Source organism: Lycorma delicatula, chromosome 12 (assembly GCF_047948215.1).
Source record: "Lycorma delicatula isolate Av1 chromosome 12, ASM4794821v1, whole genome shotgun sequence".
Lineage (NCBI taxonomy): Eukaryota > Metazoa > Arthropoda > Insecta > Hemiptera > Fulgoridae > Lycorma > Lycorma delicatula.
Genome location: NC_134466.1, coordinates 60,473,376 through 60,492,867, shown reverse-complemented (window position 1 = coordinate 60,492,867; position 19,492 = coordinate 60,473,376). Strand labels below are relative to the sequence as shown.

The 19,492-nt window shown below is 29.7% G+C and overlaps 1 long non-coding RNA gene across 1 annotated transcript; it reads right to left on the bottom strand.

Annotated features, from left to right (window-relative positions):
* Positions 1-5: 5 nt before the first annotated feature.
* Positions 6-19,196, bottom strand: LOC142333125 (uncharacterized). The gene is made up of 3 exons (XR_012758533.1): positions 18,996-19,196; positions 7,051-7,146; positions 6-484 (listed from the first exon to the last, which is right to left on the bottom strand). It is a non-coding gene; the product is annotated as an uncharacterized LOC142333125 (long non-coding RNA).
* Between the last annotated feature and the right edge of the window lie 296 nt (positions 19,197-19,492).

Below are 19,492 nucleotides of genomic sequence, written 5' to 3'. Positions count from 1 at the left end.
ATCTTATAAAGCATAAGTATGTTAAAAAAAATTACACTTCGCTTATACTATTACAAACGTTATAGAATGTCAACAATAAATTTCAAAATAAGGATAAATGCAGACTAAATTTTATAAAGCTAGTCGTCAGATTTATTTCTTCTCTCTATAAAAAATAATATGTTTTTTTTTTATTAATAATAGAAATCTTGAACACTTCTTACAATTATAAAAATATATTCTGCTACCAGACCTTGAAGTACTTAACTCCTATCATTTTTTTTATTTATATGAGAGGGTTGATCTTTGTGGTGGACCGGTAGCATCTCTCCCTTTCATCTGGAGGTTCCAGGTTCGAATCCCATTCAGACATGGCAATTTTTCACAGTCTACATAAAAGCCCATTTGTCATTATCATTCAGCGGCAGATGATACACAACGCCAGCCAGAATAAAGGAAATATAAAATAGTTAATTGCTACTGAGGTTTCGCTTCTCCAAGTTAACTGTAAAACCATTCAATGATCTATTAATTTTTATCGAATAAATATTAGATATTTAATTTTAATATGAAAGATAATTAAACAAATTGTTATATCTTATATGTATATATATATATATAGTAAGCCATGCAAAAATCTTAACTAGAATTCTGTACAGAAGAATTGAGAGAATGGAAGAAGTGTTAGGAGAAGATCAATTTGGTTTCAGGAAAAGTACAGGGACAAGAGAAGCAATTTTAGCGCTCAGATTAATAGTAGAAGGAAAATTAAAGAAAAACAAACCAACATACTTGGCATTTATAGACCTAGCAAAGGCATTCGATAACATAGACTGGAATAAAATGTTCAGCATTTTAAATTAATTAGGGATTGCTAACATTTACATGAAACAAACAGCAACAGTAATAATTAAAGAACATAAGAAAGAAGCCGTAATAAGAAACGGAGTTTGACAACGATGTTCCCTATCCCCATTAATTTGTAATCTTTACATAGAATTAGCAGTTAATAATGTTAAAGAACAATTTAGATCCGGAGTAACAGTACAAGGTGAAAAAATAAAGACGCTACGATTTGCTGATTATAGCTGAGAGTAAAAAGGATTTAGAAAGAACAATGAATGGCATGGATGAAGTCCTACACAATAACTACCGCATGAAAATAAACAAGAACAAAACAAAAGTAATGAAATGTAGTAGAAATAACAAAGATGGACCACTGAATGTGAAAATAGGAGGAGAAAAGATTATGGAGGTAGAAGAATTTTGTTATTTGGGAAGTAAAATTACTAAAGATGAATGAAGCAGTAGTGATGAAAATACCGAATAGCATAGGCGAAACGAGCCTTCAGTCAGAAATATAATTTGTTTACATCAAAAATTAATTTAAATGTCACAAAAGATTTTTGAAAGTATATGTTTGGAGCGTCGCTTTATATAGAAGTAAAACTTGGACGATTGGAGTCTTTGAGAAGAAAAGATTAGAAGCTTTTGAAATGCGGTGCTACAGGAGAAAGTTAAAAATCAGATGAGTGGATAAAGTCACAAATGAAGAGGTATTGCAGCAAATAGATGAAGAAAGGAGCATTTGGAAAAATATAGTTAAAACAAGAAACAGACTTACAGGCCACTTTCCAGACTATTCCAGAATGTCTTAATGGAATAGTCGCTTTAATATTGGAGGGACAGGTAGAAGGAAAAAATTGTGCAGGCAGGAAACGTTTGGAATATGTAAAACAAATTGTTCAGGATGTAGGATGTGGGGGATATATCGAAATGAAACAACTGGCACTGGATAGGGAATCTTGTAGAGCTGCATCAAACCAGTCAAATGACTGAAGACAAAATATATATATATATATATATACATTTTCTATTTTCTTATATATTTTAATTCCAAATGGGACCAATGGTTATTTAAGATATCATTTTAAACTTCTCAGTGAGATGAGAGAAACGATGCAATTAAAACTTAATTCTAATTACCCAATCCAAAAAACAACAATGTGTTAATTTCAGATAGTAGAACTATGTTTGTATGCTTCGTTTATTTTTCTTGTTGTATAAGATATCTTGATTATATCTTTAGAAATCTTCTTCAATAAGAGAAGCAGTAAGCTCCAGTTTAAAGTGTTCAGCTTTCAGGTGGGTGTGAAGCTGAGTCGGCTCAAAAATTTTAAATGGAATGTATATTCATGTGATAACTTGTTTTAAACATAGACAAGCAGTATTTTATTATTTTATGTTTTCAAAAATTGATATTATCATCATCATTTGTTATTTGTAAAATGAAAAACTTAAGATTTAATTGTTTTGTTGAAAATATTAGTTCAAGGACACACATAAAATACTGTTTTTATTTAATGTTTGTTTGTACTTATTTACTTAATTTTATGCTCCAATTTACATTATGTAGTTTTCTTATATTTTCTGTTTCCTTAGTAGAACAAAATGCTATCAATTCTTATTAGATATGCATTAAATATATGAATTAATTGCAAATCGTTGTTATATATCAAAATATAAAAGTATATATATCTGCATGCATAACATTTTTACTTTAATCACTTTATAATTATGATAAAGAAGAGTAAAGCATTATTCATCAATAGTTTTACTCAGCCCACTGATAACCATTTTCACTGGAAATTTTATTGAAAACCAGTGCACTGACTTCAGTTTATCATATAGGTAGCCTTTTTAGTATTCAATATACAGGTACGTTTACATTTTTTAGTTAACATTTTTTTACAATCATAGGTTAATTTATTTTAACAAATCAATATATCTAAATTAAAAAAAAAAAAGAATTCTTAAAAAAGAATGGAAATGAAGTCAGATTTGAACCGACGTGCCTTCCCCTTGTAACATCCAAATATTTCATTAATTAAAATTTCATTTGGCTATAACTCTGGAACCAATGAAAATAAATACCACTTATGATATATCGTTGAAAAGCTCTCAATAAGGGATTATTAGATGTTTATTTTGCTAACAGTTTCTTTTTACCCTCTACATATTTATTGTTCAGAAAAAATTAAATAATTTAAATGATTCTTCAGTTAAACATGTACATCCACTCCAGTTTATATAGAATAAATTTTAAAATTAATAAAGCTTTTACAGCTTTTAATTAATTAAGCTTTTTTATAGCTCTGATAGTATTGAATGAAAACATTTGGAATAAAGTGGTCGGCAAAATTCTTAAATAAATCATGCTCAGTATTACACTGACGCCCACATGTACTCACGTTGTCAGGTACAAATCAATCTTTTGCCTTTGGGTGTTGAACTGCTTCTTAATTCAATTCTTCTCCAAATTTCCCATGCATTCAATTGTTTGGGAGTGTGTGTATATGTGTGCGTGCACCCACTTGAAGATGAAAAATATTTTCTGAGCGATTCACAATTATATGAAATGTAATTCCCCAGCAGATTATGAATCCCATGATACAATACCTATTCACCTGAAATAATAGTAATACATAAGAGCATGCTCTTATATATTACTACTCTAATTAGTTACCAATGATAGCAATGAATCAGCACTTCTACCTGGTACCACGAACGTGAAGCACTCCTTTGTTTCTCTACAGAACTCTCCAAATAACCACTACTGAGGTAGTATCCAGCCGACATAATTCTACAGCTTTGAAAATATGCTTTTTTCAATTTCAACAGTTATACCAGGCTTGCTGGTTTGTATTTTTTATCTGATATTTGATGATTGTTCATTAAGTAACAAGCGCACACCTCTCATATGAATTTGCACCAGTTGACTATTGTATTGCGATTTATTTTTAATTCTTCCTCTCAAAATTTAACCAAAGCCCAACAATAAATGAAAAAAACAATTTTGTAGAAAGGCAGTTTTGAACTAATGATAAATGTTTCTAGTTGCAGCTGTTTGAACTCCCTGTAGCTGTCCCTCGAGTACACCCATCCTGTGAACCCATTAGTAAAATCATGTCATGACCACGTTAACATCTACGCGAATTACAGAGAATGCCATACTTCTGTAACAATGGCAACAGAATTATTTTTATCTGTAATTTGTTCAACAAGGCATATAAATTTCATGTTGACTGATTGAACTACCAAACACAATTTGAGAAGACTACGTAACTATACAGAATACACCTGCAATAATGTAATTATTTGATGAGCGTTAATGAATATGCAATGTTCATTTAACCTTACTGGCTAAATATAATCTGAAACGTCCCAGATAAATGTTAGAATGATAAATAAATATGTAAGATTAAGTAATTTCAGCAATTAACATTTCTTGAAAGAAAAGGGTTATGTAGACTGGAAATCCTTCCTTCCCCACCTGAGAAACTGAAAAAAGGAACACGTAAAGTTTTCAACAACCTTTCGACTAACAACATGTTTCACGTGAAAAGTCAAAAATAATGGAAATGATTTGCCTCTTCAGCTAAACCTCTTCACCCATCCGGTTCGACCAGTTAGAAGTAAGAATGGGTTATCACCATTCACCAGATAGTAGACAACCACTTAACCCCACCATCAATTTCAGACGGCCCGATTTGAGTATAGGTTATAAACTCCCTTAAAATTGACTCCCAAAACATTTAAATTCCAATTTTCAGGTACCCCAAGTATTAGGAAGCAGTAATAGGAGGAAAGGACCCGGTCCCAGGAGAACTCACAATCAGTGCACAAACCTCTGCGAAGAAGAAGGAAGCATTTACGCCGCCCCCTGGCATTACCAGAGAGAGAAGTCAAATTTTTGTATGTTGCTCTACGAACAAAATTTATTTTCCAGTTGCATAGCAGAAACCCGATGGGTAGTTCGTAAAAAAATTGGTGGAGGCGATTGTCATCAAATAAAGTTGGTGTCAGACATTGGTATTTTGGAGTTCTGGTCCAGTATTTTTGCACATTTAATTTCAGACACTGTCACGTGGTTTGGAGACTTCGTGACATATTTTGGTGGAGGTGTTACAGACCCATAAGGTCCTTATGTCCCTGCCTCCTGCATCTATCATGACTAGAATTAATTGCAGTTGCATATATGATATTATTGTGCTAGATTTCATCCAAACTGATACATCCGATTAGGAAATATCCAGCTTCTGGAATTTTTCAACGCTAAAATTGTGTTATTTGGTTAGTCATAAAACACCAAGATCTGCAAAACACACATGGGCAAAATTTGAATTGATTAGCCTAAATTTTCCTTTTATAGTTTACTGTACAGCTTTACAATATATCTCTATACTGGCTAGGAAAGTAAAAAAAGTTATAAACAAATTTTTAGATTTAAAAAAATCATAAAGAAAATTTTACTTATGTTTATCAACGTTTACTTAAAAAAAATAAAAAAAATAAATAAATAACATACTGTTTGACCAGAAACCCTAATGATAAAAGAATCAGTAACTGATTAAAAATGGTAATGGAAAATAATTAGGTTCAAAGTATTATATGATTTGTATAAAACTATTTCTGTTTTCTAGAATGATAAAGAGGATGTATTGCAGATTATTTTTAAAGAAGAGTTTGTTTTGATCTCTCTCCCACACTACTATTTTCACTACACCTTCTCTAATGACAATACTAAACATTAATTTCCTAAAATTAATATATTCTAAACCAATTATTAGCTATAGTATCTATTTTCTCAATTTTTGTTGGAGAATGTATCGCACATTTATTGTTTAAAATTTGTGATGAAAATGAAATAATAAAAATGGTTGTTAAAAGATTCCTTTTCTAGTGATTTAAGTACTTAATGTTGTATATTTATTTTACAAGAGATAAATATTAAAAAATCCATTTCGGCACGCCGGAAAGCGGAGATAGATTTCACCGGTGCTAAGTAGAGGATAAAAAATATTTCAACCATAAAATTAAGGAAAACTTCAAATTTAATCAATACGACAATGGTTGCATGTGAAAAAAAGTTTCACATATTCAGCATACAACAAGCCCATCTTGTTACAATTCCAGCAGTATTTTGGTCATCCTTTGCGGTAAAAGCTGATCATATCAAAAACTGATTCAGACAAAGGTTTTAGGTTTAAAAATATAATAGCCTATCTACTATTAATTCATACACACACACACACACACACTGCCTTGAATATTAAAAATTACTGAAATAACTCATAATTATTACTAAAAGAATAACTCACTGCAAAATTACTACGTACCTGGAAAAGATATATTTAATTTTAGGTAGATTTCATAAAAAAAGCTAATGGGCACCATGATTCAACTTCCGGAAAATTTCAACTTCTTCATGTTTCACATCCCCAGACCCAAAAACCACCGTCAACTCAAAAGTTTTTATATATATATATATATATAACACTTTCTTGTGGACACGATAACTTAACCCATAACCCAATCACTTTCAAATTGTTCCTTAAACTCGTCCCAAAATCTTGATCGAGTTTTTTAATGGCCAAAATCTGACCATGGTGGTCAATGAGGTTCTTTTTCGGAAAAAACAAAATATCGCCATAATTTTCTTGGTAAGTAAAATACCGAATTCGTTTAACATTCCTACTTTTTTTGGATAAGGGCCTAAAACCTATATATGTAAAGTTTTTTGATATCACCAAACATCAGCCCAGGGCGTGCAAAAAATGGGGTTTTGAAGACAAAAAGTATCATACCTCTTCCTGACCCTAGATCCTGGTACAAACCAGGGTCTATGGTCAGGGAGAGGGTAAGTGATAATGGCTGGTTGAAGCCAGTGAGTAGCTCCATTACTTGGTTGCTCTAACTGAAGTTCAACTTTTACTAAGAGTTGGTTGATGACTATTATCTGTAACACGGTAGAGCTAGCTGTCACTAAGGTCCATTATGAACCCCAGAATAGATCTACTCTCTAAAATATCAGTTGTTCTCAAGGTAGCACCAACATTTTTTTATTTAAGTTGAGTGAGCGTATAAAATGAATGTTGTGGGGGCATGTTAATGAGCATTAAACTGTTAATACAAATCATGAGATATTGCATAAATGGATGAAGTCTTTTAATGAATAATAATATTATTTTTCATATACATATATAAAATATAGTAAAGCATTAGTAGTACCTTAATTTTATGATTTGACTGCGCAACTTTAACTTATCACCACCATGGCTAATCCATTGAGCAGTTGAATGAATTGGTCACTCTGGCACTCTGAAGCTGAAAGATACCATAAAATGAAAAAAAGTTGTCAAGATCTTGAATATAAATAAGTAAACAGCACAACTTTACATGTCATTTTGATTTATAGTTTGTATATTTTTATAGCAAGTAACATAATGCTAATTTCACATTTTGATCATGTTTATATATCAATTTCACACTTTATTTACACAAATTAAGATAGAATAATTACATTATAAAAACCAGGATCGGTTCATGCCTTTTTAATATACAACACAAACATATTACATCTGAAAACAATTAAATTTTGAAGATATTTAGATTTCTGTTACTCTTGATGCAGTTTTTCAAATTATCATTCTACTTTAAGTTTTGTCAATAAAATGATGGCAACAAAAACTTAGTTTGGAAGTTACTTTTTTTTCTCAATTAAAAAATTTATTTTGGCACCTCTAGAATCAGATAAATATAGATATGCTGTAACTATAATTGGGTTAACTACCTACCAAAAAAATTACGAAACATTTTATGTAAAATAATAAATATCAGAGTAAAAAAAAAACGATACAAATTAAATACAAAAACTGTAAAAATAAATGTATATTATAATCTATCCGAAAGAAATTTAAAAGCCTGGGTTTTACTTTTCTATTAAATTTAGATTTAATTAGGAAATTGAAACTATTTTTCTTATTTTTTAAATTACTTGTAGTTATATTTAATTAAATGACTAATTTATATAATGAAAATAGTAGAAGCAAGATTAAAGAAAAACAAACCAACATACTTGGCATTTGTAGATCTAGTAAAGGTATTTGATAACGTAGACTGTAATAAAATTTCAGTATTTTAAAAAAATTAGGGTTAAAATACAGAGATAGAAGAACGATTGCTAACATTTACAGGAACCAAACAGCAACAGTAATAATTGAAGAACATAAGAAAGAAGCCGTAATAAGAAAGGGAGTCCGACAAGGATATTCCCTATTCCTGTTACTTTTTAATCTTTAAATAGAACTAGCAGTTAATGATGTTAAAGAACAATTTAGATCCAGAGTAACAGTACAAGGTGAAAAAATAAAGATGCTACGATTTGCTGATGATATAGTAATTCTAGCTGAGAGTAAAAAGGATTTAGAAGGAACAATGAACGGCATGGATGAAGTCCTACGCAAGAACTACCGCATGAAAATAAATAAGAACAAAACAAAAGTAATGAAATGTAGTAGAAATAACGAAGATAGACCACTGAATGTGAAAATAGGAAGAGAATAGATTATAGAGGTAAAAGAATTTTGTTATTTGGGAAGTAGAATTACTAAAGATGAATGAAGCGGTAGTGATAAAAATGCCGAATAGCATAGGCGAGATGAGCCTTCAGTCAGAAATATAATTTGTTTACATCAAAAATTAATTTAAACATCAGGAAAACATTTTTGAAAGTATATGTTTGAAGCGTAGCTTTATATGGAAGTGAAACTTGGACGATCGAAGTATCTGAGAAGAAAAGATTAGAAGCTTTAGAAATGCGGTGCTATAGGAGAATGTTATAAAATCAGATGGGTGGATAAAGTGACAAATGGAGTTATTGCGGCAAATAGATGAAGAAAGAAGAATTTGGAAAAAATATAGTTAAAAGAAGAGACAGACTTATAGGCCACATACTAAGGCATCCTGGAATAAGTCGCTTTAATATTGGAGGGACAGGTAGTAGGAAAAAATTGTGTAGGCAGGCCACGTTTGGAATATGTAAAACAAATTGTTAGGGACGTAGGTGGTAGGTGGTATACCGAAATAAAACGACTAACACTAGATAGGGAATCTTGGAGAGCTGCATCAAACCAGTCAAATGACTGATGACAAAAAAAACTTTAATGAAATAAATAAAATTTAAATAATTTAGACAGAGTTAACTTTAAAAACCCAATCTTTAATATTTTAAATAAAATTTTATTAAAACAATTTAAACTAAAAAATACATTTCTAAGTGGTCTAAATAATATGGACATTTAAAATATCATTATCAAATTACAAATTGTGTAATTTGTACATTTGGTACCTGGTAAGTAAATATATGAATAAAATACCCAGAACTGTACTGCGGCAAATAAAATTTGGTACCTGTTAAAATTTACAACATATAAAGCGAGATTCTGAATGCACTCTGAACTAGGTCAGTGCTTATCAAATTTTCTACCTGTTAATCAAGAATCTAAATAACAGAACCTGAAATTTACAAGAGCATATCAAATATTCTACCTGTTAACTAAGAATCTAAAATAATATACTGAACTGTGTCAGAGTTTATCAAATTTGCTATCTCTTAAGTAAGATTCTAAGTGATACACACTGAAATGTGTCAGAGCATATCAAATTTTTTACCTGTTAAGCAAGAATCTGAATAATACACCCTGAACTGCATCAGAGCATATCAAATTTTCTACCTATTAAAAAACTAATACACCCTAAATTGTCAGAACATATCAAATAGTCTACATATTAAGCAATACTACATCAGAGCATATCAAATTTGCTACCTGTTAGGCAAGAATCTAAAATAATACACCCTGAGCTGCATCAGAGTGAATAAAATTTGTTATCTGTCAAGCAATAATCTGAATAATGCACACCTTGAGCTGCATCAGAGCAAATCAAATTTACTATGTGTAGCACCTTAAGCTGTGTTGTTTTTACACTATATAATTTTAAACTATTATCTTAAAAATTAAACCTACTTAGAACATTGATCTAGCGGAATGTATTTATTAATTCGGAAGATTTCATTATTTTAAAATGTCAACAGAAAAATGTTAAGGAATTTTAAGAGATATAACTTCCAAAAGATTTTTTCTATTATTCCGGTATTGAAGAATATTAAAATAAAAAGATTTTTCAACAGAATAAATACTCAAGAGAGATTTATCATAATGAATTTACTTCTATTTTCTATATTTAATTTTTTTCTTTTGTACTTGTGCAGCGGGTATGCATTACTATTCAAGCCTTTTAGTTTACCCCTTTTATTATTCTCTTAAGAATGCATCTTCACACCATAATATGGCCAGTCCAGTCAGGAATTAAAAAAAAGAGATTTATAAATTATATTACTGAAACAAACAAAGAAAAATTATCTTTGATGAAAATTATTTTAAATTTTTAACTGGAAAATTTTAAGTTACAAATAAGACAAGTTATTGATGATGAACAGCAAATAGAATCAACTGGTGATTGATGTGGATGACAATCCAAGTTAAAATGCGGTATTAAATAATACAAATACTAAATATAATATTGATAAGAAAAGTACCTTTATCTGTAGGATTATAGAAAAGCATTAAATCTTATTTTTATTCAGTTATACATGAAAAGGTACTTTTTCAAAAAAGATATGAAATATAATTACAAAGAAATTGTATGTGTGGTCAGTGGTAGGTGCAGAATGATTAATTTAACCCACCGGTTGGTCTAGTGGTGAACGCGTCTTCACAAATCAGCTGTTTTCGAAGTCGAGAGTTCCAGTGTTTGAATCCTAGTAAAGTCAGTTATTTTTATATGGATTTGAATACTAGATTGTGGATACCGGTGGTCTTTGGTGGTTGGGTTTCAATTAACCATACATCTCAGGATTGGTCGACCTGAGACTGTACAAGACTACACTTTACTTAACACACATACATATCATCCTCTGAAGTAATACCTGACAGTGATTCCCAGAGGCTAAACAGGAAAAAGGAAGAATGATTAATATCAGGCAACAGGATGATTAAATGAAAAATTTTAATCTCACATAATAAAAGAGAAGGAGCTCAATTTTAATTTTACATGAATTGGGAAAATGATTGGGCACAACAGACAAGATGGGGCATGTGCCCTAGAAGACTAAAACAGGATTGGGGTTTTATCTGCAGTTTGTACATACAAAAGATTTAATGTAACATATTTTTAGTTTTAATATTCCTGTAAAATTTATCAGTGATAATAATAGTAAAGTGCCTTAGAGATAAAACTAAAATGATTCCTCACCAATATACTGTATATTCTATGCAGGAGACCAGTATATTTCAAATACTCTTTATTTAGAATTACATTTGATTAAAAGAAAAATAATTTCTTTAATGCCATGTATTTTTAAAATATTTAGGGTAAGAAAGAAGCTCTTTTTAAATGGAAGCTAAAAGAATTTGATGAAATGTTGTATCCTTAAATTTGTTTATATGTAGATAATCTTGGATTTAATTTAAACAGCCTATTTAGTAGTTAAAACATTTAATAATAAATAATTATTGTCCTTTTCCTTAAAATCAATTATATTTTAATTTAATCTCTTTGAAGATGCATTTCTACGTTAATACTTGATAATCCATTTAAATTCACTTTTTGAGGTGGAAGAATCCCATTTACAGGTGCTGAAGCAGTGTCAGACTCGCTAACAGATTCCGCAAGCTGTTAAAGAAAATGAATATATATTCCTGCACACTACCAACTATACCTCCACCCCTGGCGATCCCACCTCCTGGGAAACCGCTAATAAAGCATTACTTCAGGAGGGAGGAAGTGGCCACATACACATTCAATCTCCACAAGCAAACATCATCCATACCAGACCACTACCCACACACACACACACGCGCACACACACACTATATATATATATATTTTTTTTTTTTAAAACAGCAGAATGAATGATATACATAAAATGCCCATCAATTTGATGAATGAACTATTTAGTAGGTTAATTAATGTAATATTAGTAAAACAATTTTTTTATGATAAAGCAGTTAATATATTTCTAAGCTACATAAAAAGTACATGCAATTGTATGTATACAAAATTATTGTATGTATAATATTAAAATTACTACATATGAGCAAACAAAAGCATGTAAATATAATATGTATATGAAATATCAAGTAAAAACATTTATGTCTTTCCAAAGAGGTTAGAGTTAAATATTTAATTAAAAGGTTAGGAAAAAAGTACTTAATATTTTTAAAAAATCCTATTATCTACAATGCATTAAAAAACTGAGAATTCATACAAAAAACAAAATTTAACTGTAGTATTCATAATAAAACACTTGTAGTATTATGAAACATCCTTTGTATGAAACATACCAAGGATGTTTCCCAAAGGAAACATCCTTTGAATGAAACGTTTCAATATTTTCAAAGCCAGTTTTTTAATTCTGAATAATTTTGAAGAATTTTCATATTTTATCACACTGTTTGATAATATCATTAGAAACAAAACTTAATTAAAAGTATGTAGAATGTTGTTGACAATAAAAAATTTAATTATATGAAAATAAATGGAACTCTTACAATATATGTTCATTTTGACTACTTTATTAAACCAATGAGTACAAACTGGAGTTGTATGTCTCTTCCTCTATGAATTTTAAAGAGATTTTCACAATTGGCTACATAATGAAATAAATTCAATAAAATAATGGAAAATAAAAAAATAGAGTGAAAAATTATAAATGATTTCAATGACAATTTTATTTAAAATAATTAGCTAGCTATATGATATGCATCTAATGAAAAGGGAGGTATAGAACATCAGTACTTTAACCACTAAAAACCTTATCTATCAAAGTTAATAATTACCTAAAAAATATATTAAAACATAAACTAAAATTCATTTAGGAAAATAAACACTAGAAAAATGAAAAATTAGTAATTAAAAAAAATATGTGCTTATTTCTTCTTTCAACCTAGTCACCCATATAATCAAAAATAAATAAAAAACATGCAGTTGCTTGAAAATAATTAAAAAATATGATTAAATTCTTTTTAATGTATTACAGTATTCAGAAATTTGTGTGCAGGTGGATAATTCACTAAAGATGGTACTGGATCAAACCAAAATACTGAAAATGGATTAGAACAAGTTTGATTTAGATTTGAATATATTTGTGTATTATATTCTGGTAATATTTATTAGTGAACTGAAAAAAATAAAATAAATTTAGGCAAAATATTTAACACAGGATCAGTTAATTATGCAATACACCACCTTTACAAAAGATTTCATATCGGATTACAATTGAGAGACCCAGAAATGAATACGGTTAACTAAAACTGACATACAGGAAAAACTAGTAACATAAGAAACAAAAATAAATTTGAAATTATCTTTAATTAAAATAAAAGATAATAGGTCTCATGCGTTAAGTAGAAATATAATCTAACCTAACTTAACCTACACTCGCTTCACCTGCTAGTCAATGTTAGCGAGCATAACAAGTGTAGGCTAAGTTTGGTGGGTCTTATAATAATAAATATATATGTATATTTATTTGGTTATTTCATAACCGAACATGGACAGATATTTATAGTGTTGGTCATATAACCCATGATACCCAAGATAATTGCTTATCATTATAAAATCTTGAGAAATAAATGAATATATCTGCAATAATGAAAAATATTAGTATAAAAGATAATTGCCATTTATTTCTAGAATTTTCTAGAGAATCATAGAAGAAAGAAATTGAATGTTGTAGATCTGAAAATGTGTGAATGTCTAGTAATATTTGGTTCAACAATTTTGTTTAAAAAAAGATTCTGATTTTTCTAGCGGGGAAAGACAATTTTTATAATCTGAAAAGAAAGATAAAATAACAAATTATGTGATATTAAAACTTCAACTGTGATTAATTTTATGTAGCAATAATTCCAAATAATTCATTAACCAAATGAATCACGACACCCACGTTCTCAAGGGCTACATTAGGCAACATTCCACTGGATCTGATGTTCATGATCAGTTACTAGCATTTCTAAACTTACTTACCTTTTTTTACTGTGTAAAATAAAATGTAAATAAAGTATACTAACTAAAAAAGAATGAGTGTACTTTAAATACGATATAGAACTGCACATTACTGTTGTTTTCCTAATTCAAAACTAATTAAAATACATTTTTCTCTTTTAATACAGTTTTTAAAAAAATATTTCCTATTTCAGGAATAATAAAAGTATTCAATCCATAAAACAGTAAAATTAAGATAGTTCCTGTAAGATATTCATTATATAAAGATATTTGTACTTATTTTCAGTAGGCCTTTAATGGTAGCCAAAAGAAAAAACAGATCTGTTCAATATACATAAATTATATTTACTATTTATACAACTAATGTATCTTAGATGTAATATAAAAATTAGGCAATTCCTATAAAATTATAGAAAACATGAAAGACATTTTATATTCCTTTTCTTTATAAAATTCATTTTAGTTCATACATAAAATTGATCAATTATTTTTATACAAAAATTTCTCCATATTGATGTATCACATCAAAAAAAAAAAAATCAAATCACCCTTTTTTTTTTTAATAGAACAAATTTTGTAAATTGGAAGTTTATTATTTAAATAGAATAGATTTTAAATTTAAAAACGAGATTTCATTTAAAAAAGTGGATCGTATAAATTCTAGCAATGAGCTATTAAAAACCATGTTGAAATTTTAATTTAGTTTTCATCAAGCAATAAATGAAAAAATAAATATTTAACTTTAAACCGATATATTAAAAAAAAAAACTATGTTGTATACAATAAAATAAATCAAATGTTCCTCACTTTAAAATAATGTCCTAGACTGTGTGGTTTTTCCTTTCTAGAAAATTCTTCAGTTATACAAACGACACGCATAAAGGTAAGCGATTTGACGAGACTTTGAGATGTCTCTTAATCGGCACGACGTTATAAGATTTACAAACAACTTTCTTACTTTTCTGTGTGTCTGATCGGTCGGTGATATTAGAGGAGTTTACTCGCTCAGACTCGAGCGACTCGTTTGAGGGATTTGGTACGAGTTTAAAAGAATTCAAAAAGAACTTAATTACTTTTCGGTGTTTCTGAATGAATGTTACAATTGTTTACTCGCACTAACAACCCCCTCGTGACTCAAACCCCCCTGTTTAAAATATAAATTTGAATTTTAAATATATACTTTAAAATAAAAATTAGAATCTAATTTCAATATGATTTTATTTATTTTTTTACCTGCATTAAAATATTATTTAATAAAAACATTCGTTATCAGAATTGCTAATCTAGTTGAAAATTAACAAATTTGTTTTTTGAATAGTAATTTACAGAACTGAACTTTCGTTTTATACACCGATAATTATATTTTCAATTAGGAAAAGTAAGAAAGAAAATTTAATAAAGAGAATATTTTATGTTCTCTAAGACTGAAAACGGTATTATTTGATCAATTAAAATTGGTAAATATAAAATGTATTTGGTTATAAATTATTTTCTAGACATATATATATTTTTTATTTTTTATTTTAATTGAATACCTTAGAATATATTATTCATAAAATACATTTTATTAAAACATTTGTGTTGAAGAAATTCGAAAATTTCAAATTCGCTTAGTATGGTTTTAGCAGTCGGTTGTTGAAAGATAAGTTAAATCCGTGCGTAAATATTTATTTGATTTACTGATAACCTTTTTTTTATTGTAATGGTACAGTTTTTAATTTATTTAATAATACATGTACTCGTGTACGCTAACTTTTAAAATAATATAAAACGAGATTGATTTATTTCTTCCTTACAAAGCTGAACATTTGCTACTGTAAAACAGTTAAAAAGATAAAACGCATGTCTGTCTATTGAGTCACGTCTGTCTATCTCCCAGTTATTCGTTTCTCATTTTACCCTCTCCACTCTTTCTATATGTTTTTTATTGTAAGCTATAGTGGTATGTATTTTATTTGTTATAGCACGTACTCATTTTTGTCCTTGAACATTAACTAAACGGCATTTTTTGTTTTAAATATTACCATCAAAACAACACAGATTTTATTCTATACTCTTGACAATAGGATAAGATGTTTTTATCTGTACTTATAAAAGTAAAATTAACAACTATACTTCAGCTGCCTTTCTTTTTTTGTTTTTATCCCTCTCAGATACAATACACACACACACACACACACACACACACAGAGAGAGAGAGAGAGAGAGAGAGAGAGAGAGAGAGAGGGGGGGAGTGAGAGAGAGAGAGAGAGAGAATGCTACCGTATTTTTATAAAAAAACTGTTCGCCTGGAAACAAATTGTAGCGTGTATACGTATCCTTGAATATATTATTAATTTAATACGTGCATTTATTAATCTACACATATCAAAAAAGTATCTTGGAATTAATTTTTTTTTTTAATTACAATTTAATGTTTTCGGTTATGTGTTTTTATACTAATTAGTACAATTATTAATTTTTGCTTTACCACTAACGATTGTATAATAATGGAAAAACGCATCCCGCATCTACTATTACAAACCCTAATATGGAGAACTTGAAAGTAGCGGATTTACCAAGAATTTATAGAAATCGCTATTGCTACTGGTCAGATTTTCTAAGAGCATGTCGCTGAGAGAAGGAGGGAAACAAACTTTTCTGTACGATTTGGTGTCTCCTGAAAACGATTCTGCAACGTTTATATACATATATATACATTTAAAAGATTTTTTCACCCGCTCTACCGGACGCAAATTTTAACCGATTTTGAAGAAAATTGATGGGGGAGATGTAAACCTGTTGAAAATACATCCCTAATGAATTTCAAATGAATCGGTTATCAGAAACCGGAGTTAGAGGAAACAAAATTGGTTTTTGGATACGTTTTCAAAGATTTTCAAGGTTTTCACGTAGTAATTTGAAAGGTAACTTGTTATATAGAAAGCCAGAATTAGATTTCTGTGAGCAATACGTAGCACGAAATAATTTTGTACGATTCATATTCAAAATATATATTTGAACCAAAAACTGTTTGTTTAAAGAAAAACAAACCAACATACTTGGCATTTATAGACCTAGAAAAGGCTTTCGATAACGTAGACTGGAATAAAATGTTCATCATTTTAAAAAAAATTAGGGTTCAAATACAGAGATAGAAGAACGATTGCTAACCTTTACAGGAACCAAACAGCAACAGTAATAATTGAAGAACATAAGAAAGAAGCCGTAATAAAAAAGGGAGTCCGACAATCCTTGTCGGACTTTTCTATTTTTTCCTTTTCTATTTTTTCTATTTTTCTACCTATCCTAGTTACTTAATCTTTACATGGAACTAGCTGTTAATGAAAGGGCAATTTAGATTTGGAGTAACAGTACAAGGTGAAAAGATAAAGATGATACGATTAGCTAGCATTAACTAGCTGTTAATGAAAGGGCAATTTAGATTTGGAGTAACAGTACAAGGTGAAAAGATAAAGATGATACGATTTGCTGATGATATAGTAATTCTAGCCGAGAGTAAAAAGGATTTAGAAGAAACAATGAACGGCATGGATGAAGTCCTACGCAAGAACTACCGCATGAAAATAAACAAGAACAAAACGAAAGTAACAAAATGTAACGAAGATGAAAAAATAACGAAGAAATACGAAGAAAAAAAAATGTAACGAAGATAGACCACTGTATGTGAAAATAGGAACAGAAAAGATTATGGAGGTAGAAGAATTTTGTTATTTGGGAAGTAGAATTACTAAAAACGGACGAAGAAGGAGTGATATAAAATGCAGTAGAGGCATAAATAAATTAGATGAGGCGTGTAAACTGCGCGATATATCTTATTCGAAATATTCAGATAATAAAACAAGATCTCAAGCCGATAAAGCGCTTGCCGAACGGGCGTGGAAACGTGTGCTCGCGCCGGATAGCAGTTTGACTGAAAGAGCGGCCGCCTACGCAGTAACTAACGCGATGAAACTTAAATCCAAATTTGGCGATCGATTGAGATTGAAGAAATGCGACGGTACGGCTAAGAAAAAAAATAATCAATTCAATACCAAATCGCGCTTTGTACGATCGCAAAACGATCCGCGGTGTTTTTTATGTTGGACTCTTTCCCGAAAAAGATTTGGGAAAATGAATGCTCGATAGTGAATTTAGACGCCTCAAAGGGCCGCGGTACGCATTGGGTTTGTTTCCGAAAAATCGATAAAAATGTAGATTATTTTGATAGCATAGGCGATGCGCATCCGCCTCCAGAACTGATGAATTATTTCAGAAACTCCAACGTAACGTACAATTACAATAGATATCATTCCGACGATGATGTGATTTGCGGTCGATTATGTTTAGAATTTTTATCCGAATAAATTACACGTTTTTTGTTTTTTACTTTTTGTAAAAAGATATGTTGCGTCTATTATCAAGTGATGGTAACAGTTCGATGATTAAAAATCATTTTTTCCTCCGATCGACCTTTCAAAAGGCCAATACGAATTGGGTCTCAAATGGTAGATGACCGCCAACACACGTCGAGGAAAATAAAAATAATAAATTTTGTTTCGCTTTGGAAAAGGATGTCATAAAAGATGAAAATAATAATTATGTGTTGACAAAAAAGCATACATAACAATACCAACAGATAGTTATGAAATTGAAGATATCAGTAACTATATACAGAATAAAATTAATAAAACCATCATATTGCAAGCAAACCCAAATACGTTATAGTGTGAAATTAAAAGCACCGTATGGATAGACTTTTCGGATACAGATTGCAGTATCGGCAGGCTGTTGGGCTATGGGCCGAGAATTCTCAAAGCGAATGCGACGCATCTTTCGGATGAAATAATAAATATTAACACATGAAATACACACATTAACCGTACTTTGCTTAACCCACGAGTACGGTACGTTTAGATTGTGCAATAATTATTTTTTCTATTTTATTTGGTTAATTATTTATCGGCTGATTAACCTAAAATTTATAAAGAAGCGTGTAACTTTTGCTTATTTTTGGGATACTATGTAGCCGGTCTTATAAATAGAAAATGCAGTAAGTGATAAGAAAACAAAAATAATAACACTTATTTTAAGCTATATTAAAATAATATTAATATAAAAAAACTTACCTCCATCAATAATGAGGGTCATTAAACACCCAAAACAAAATAAACAACGTATAAGAAATAGTTAAACAAGAATGACCGCAGACACGAGGATCCAAATTGAACTGCATATTGCACGCCATCTGTAATGTCGCTAGATTCCATAAGCTTTCGTTCTCTGCCACGCACGTTATTTCTCTGTAGCTTCAAACAACGTCCGAACAACAAACCTGCAAAATAAATTATGAAAATTAGCGCGCCAACTAAAATGCATTGCCTACACTGTACTGTTTCTCCTCTCATAATAACAACCGACAGTATAGCATTAATGTTTTACAGATTTGAAAACTTTTAATTTTACAAAATAATAATTGAAACCAAATTTTCGCTTAAACCTATGTATACAAAGTTAACAAAGGAACGTAACCAACGTTAAACTGTAATGTTAAGGTTTTCAGTTATTTCGTTTTACCTAATATTCAATTTACGGATATAATTTACACTCACGCATATTTTATTTT